Source organism: Ornithorhynchus anatinus, chromosome 3 (genome assembly GCF_004115215.2).
Source record: "Ornithorhynchus anatinus isolate Pmale09 chromosome 3, mOrnAna1.pri.v4, whole genome shotgun sequence".
NCBI classification, from domain to species: domain Eukaryota; kingdom Metazoa; phylum Chordata; class Mammalia; order Monotremata; family Ornithorhynchidae; genus Ornithorhynchus; species Ornithorhynchus anatinus.
The window spans coordinates 122,735,247-122,740,279 of record NC_041730.1 but is presented as its reverse complement, the minus strand read 5'-3'; the positions used below and the strand labels follow the sequence as shown (position 1 = coordinate 122,740,279).

Genomic DNA, 5,033 nt, shown 5'->3' with positions numbered 1-5,033 from the left:
TTTTTTGAGGGAGCCCGGATTAGAAACCATGATCTCTGACTCCCAAATCTGGGATTTTACCACTAATTCACGGTGGTTAATCATTCATTCGATGGTATTTATTGAGCACTAACGGGGTGCAGACCACTTACCTACCCATGTGCACAGGTCTGACTGAATGAACACCCTTGTCTCACGGTTACATTTGGCTTCGAACCCATGGGATTCGAACCCATACAGTGGGATTCGAACCCATGACCTCTGACTCCCAAGACCGGGCTCTTTTCACTGAGCCACGCTGCTTTATGCCAGGCAAGCATGTCTGCTGCTTTTGTCTTCCAAAATCTACTATTATACTACAGTGAGCGGGGAACATGTTTGCTAATTACGTTTCATTGTACTCCCCCAAGCGCTTAGTACAGTGTCCTGCACATAGTAAGTGCTCAGTAAATATGATTGATTGATTGTTCAAAACGTTGCCTTCCTGTGATGTGAAATGTTTGTTCTGCTTTCACTGCTTTCATATGCCCTATTTGAATTTTCCTTATAGCAGCTGTTTGGATATCTTGTTTTCCACTCCCGTCACTGGCCCCTCTTGGCAAAGTTGTGTCGTGATGAGCAAAGCCACGATCCTGATGGACTGACTGCTTTCAGGACCTTGTTACTGGCGATCCTGTTTTGCCAAGTGATGTGGAGTACAGGTCCTAATAGCAGTGGTACTTGTTAAGGGTTTATTATGTACTAAGCACTGTACTGGGCACTGGGGTAGATACAAGATAATCAGGTCTCACAAGGAACTCAAAGTCTAAGTAAGGATGAGAATAGGTATTGAATCCCCATTTTGCAGATGAGGGAATTGAGATGCAGAAAAGTTAAGTGGCTTGCCCAAGATCACACAGCAAGTGTGGTAGAGCCAGATTTAGAACTCAGATCCTCTGACCCCGAGTCTTGGACTCTTTCCACTAGGCTGTGCTCCTTCTAAGGAGATGAGACTGAGGAAATTGCTCATGGAGGAGAATGTCAGATCTTGAAGCCAGGTAGATTCTACCACAGCTTCGTAGATCTTTAATTTGACTTGATCAATCAGTCAATCAATCAAAGGCATTGTCTGAGTGCTCACTATGTGCAGAACACTGTACTAAGCACTTGGGAGAGTACAATGCAACAGAATTAGCAGACACATTGCCTGCCCATACAAGCTGCCCTGTTTACACCAGCCTATGAGTCTCCCCCCCGTCTCAGGGTCATACCTGGAGAGTTTCCATTACTCTCCCAGCCTTGGCTATGGGAGGGAGAGTCAAGCAGAGGCCGGTCCATTCTATTCCTAGCTTGGGCAGTGGCTAGTGAGTGGAAGGCAATCTGCTACAAGCCCAAATTCACCTGTGTTGGGCAGCAGCGGCACAGGAGAGAGTCGAAGGCGGAGCCTCAAGTTGACTGCACAGGAGGCAGTGGTAAACCATCTCCATATTTCTGCCAAGAAAACTCTACGGATACACTACCGGAACAATTGCAGATGGAGAGAGGAGCCGTTCTGGGAGAGATGTGTCCATGGTGTCGCTATGGGTTGGAAACAACTCGACGGCATGAGACAAGACAAGATGAGTCTACCAGTCTCCGCCTCCATCTCCATTATGACCGTTGTGGCCAACGGTGGGATATTTGCTAGAGCTCCAGCCTGAATCACTGTCCCACTCCTCCCAGGTGGAGGTAAGGCTGTACCTCTGGAGGTTTGATGGACAGCCAGGAGGGGGAAGGGAATCCTCTAATAATAATAATAATGTTGGTATTTGTTAAGCGCTTACTATGTGCCGAGCACTGTTCTAAGCGCTGGGGTAGACACAAGGGAATCAGGTTGTCCCACGTGGGGCTCACAGTCTTAATCCCCATTTTACAGATGAGGTAACTGAGGCCCAGAGAAGTCAAGTGACTGGCCCAAAATCACACAGCTGACAAATGGCCGAGCCAGGATTCGAACCCAGGATCTCTGACTCCAAAGCCCGTGTTCTTTCCACTGAGCCACACCTCCCCTACTCCCAGGGTCACTTTCCCCCAGATGGACAATACCAAGAGAGTGGTCTAAGGCAGCCAGGAGCCATGTCTCAGACTGTCAGGGTGACCGAGGTGATGGAGATCCAGAAGGCAATAAATGCGTGAGCAGGGATGCTATTGCACAGGTCTTAGAGGAGGAAACGACAGAGGTGCACATTGAAAACCGGAAGTTTCTACAAAGATGATGTTCCGAGATATGGATACAAATGGAGATAGGGAAGCAGCATGGCTTGTGGATAAAGGACAGGTCTGGAACACAGGGGTGCTGGGTTCTAATCCCAGTTCCACCACTTGCCTGCTTCGTGTGGCTTGGGCAAGTCACTTCACTTCTCTGTGCCTCAGTTTCCTCAACTGTAAAATGGGGATTCAATACCTGTTCTCCCTCCTACTTAGACTGTGAGCCCCAGGTGGGACAGGGACTGTGTCTGACCTGTTAAACTTGTATTTATCCCAGTGCTTGACACAGTAAGCACTTAACAAATGCCATTTAAAAAAAAAATCAAATCTCATTATATTCCCTGGGTTTCTTTCCAGTTCTTCATATTGCTAAAGCATATCTTATCGGCATAGTCATTGCTGTAAAGGCCCCAGTGTCATTCTCAAAACAACAAAAAGATATATGTATTGTTCTTTCATGTGTTTATCTCAGCCTCAGAACCACCATACTACATGTAGCAGGATACTTCAGGCAGGAAAGAATAAAGATGATGACATTAGATTTTTGCCTTGTGTTATGTGTTATGTCTACAACTGGTGACCAGACACTAGGGTGAAGTTGCCTAGAGAGTTGTAAAAAGTGATTTACTAGAGATTGTCTTCTGTAGGATAAATCATTTTTTAGGGGAGCTGTAAAGTCTATTAAAAGCACATATTACCTTCTAACTTTGTTATTAACTGTTCAGAGACAGGAAATATATTTTGTGTGTAAAGCACTATAAGACTGAGTCTTACTGAACCGTGTATCCACTTTTGATTTTATTACCTGTCAGAGTTGCCATCGGTTCCTGATTTGGGAGGCACCTTGCTATGCCAAGGTCTGACACTGCAGTTTATTAGGACTCTTCCTCCAGACCTCATTTTGGTCTACCTAGGAAACCGAAAACATCGACTACAGTTAAGCAGGCCACATGAGAACCTGGAAACCTAGAGATGCCAATCTTTGCTCTACCTAGGGCAGTGGGCAAGAGTAGGTGAACTGGGGTTAGCAGGAAATCCTGCTAATCCTAGCAGAGAAGCAGCATGGCTCAGTGGAAAGAGTCCGGGCTGGGGAGTCAGGGGTCATGGGTTCAAATCCCAGCACCGCCGCTTGTCAGCTGTGTGACTTTGGGCAAGTCACTTCACTTCTCTGGACCTCGGTTGCCTCATGTGTAAAATGGGGATTAAGACTGTGAGCCCCACGTGGGACAACCTTGTATCCTGCCCAGGGCTTAGAACAGTGCTTTGCACATAGTAAACGCTTAACAAATGCCATCATCATCATTATTATTATTATTAAATCCTGGACAAAACGGCTTCAGAATAGGAAGGTTTGAGGAGAAGACGCTCCCCATTTCCAACTGAGGCTCCTAAGCGGTTCCATCCTGTCCCAGGCGCTTACACGGTGCTCTGCACACAGTAAGTGCTCATGCAATAGCAATGATTAATCCCTCAACTCACTCATCCAAGGCCACAGACATGACCCAGAGGGGCCCTCTCACACATCTGATCCCTGGAATTTTCCCATTATACCCACAGACTAGTCTGGCACCGTTGCCCTGCCTCCATCCAGACCTGCATCCCCACACTTGAGGAGTGAGAGAAAGATTCAGGTGGGATGGCATCAAGCGCCATTCTTCTCCCTGCTGTCCAACACAGGTGAACACAGGGCACAGCAATGAAACTGGGTATCCAGATGTACTGCCTTGTTTGAACGCATTCACCTGGAACTGTAGGTTCTACATTGCCCTCGCCTTTGCGTCCAAGTCATTCTCCAAACCACTAGCTCTAATCAATAAAATCTAGAGATACTAAAAGGCCTGAAAATAATAATGATACTGAGAGTGTCGATGATGATTTAAAATAATAATGTTGGTATTTGTTAAGCGCTTACTATGTGCAGAGCAGTGTAGGGTAGAGCGCTGGGGTAGATACAGGGTCATCAGGTTGTCCCACGTGAGGCTCACAGTCTTCATCCCCATTTTACAGATGAGGGGAACTGAGGCACAGAGAAGTGAAGTGACTCGCCCACAGTCACACAGCTGACAAGTGGCAGAGCTGGTCAGGACACTTCCCCAGCTGCCTCGGGTATGGGCAAATAATAATAATAACAATAATGGTACTTGTAAAGCACTTACTATGTGCCAGGCACTGTGCTAAGTAGTGGGATAGACACAAGCAAATCAGATTAGGCACAGACCCTGTCCCACGTGGGGCTCACACCCTGAAACACCATTTTACAGATGAGGAAACTGAGGCACAGAGAAGTGAAATGACTTACCCAAGATCACACAGCAGACAAATGGCAATGCCTCCTTAGAAGAACTAACATAGCAGTGACATGAGGTGAAGCTAAGGTGACCTCGTGAGCAGTAAGTTTGGACTCTAATATGTGGCACCTGCCAGCCTTCAGAATTCACCCATCTTCTGGTGAGAGTTAAGTCATCTTTCTCACGCCCCGGGTAGGCTCATCACTTAATATAGGCACTGGCTAGAGGGAGAGTTGGTACTTTGAAATTGGGCAGGATTCTCTGGGGGCCAGAAACCAGGGAAAGGCTAAAGAGAGAGAGGGGAGGGATGGTCCTTTAAAATGGCATTATGAGTGTTTTGCACAAAAATTGATTTTTTTTCTGGGACTCACGGGGAAATGTGATTAGCCCACAGCTTTACAACAGCAAAATAAATGTTGACGACGGGGTGAATGAGGAAATTGATTTATTCTAACCTTGCCAGGACCCAAAAATGCTTTTTCCAGATGGGGGCTGGCCACAGCCCTTCATTTAACAGCTGAAAGGAAGCGATGTGGCCTC

The 5,033-nt window shown here is 46.7% G+C and overlaps 1 non-coding gene across 1 annotated transcript; it reads left to right on the top strand.

Moving 5' to 3' along the window:
• Nucleotides 1-1,211: 1,211 nt before the first annotated feature.
• LOC114810807 lies at nt 1,212-1,349 on the top strand. The gene has a single exon (XR_003758499.1). It is a non-coding gene; the product is annotated as a small nucleolar RNA SNORA7 (small nucleolar RNA).
• The last annotated feature ends 3,684 nt before the right edge of the window (nt 1,350-5,033 follow it).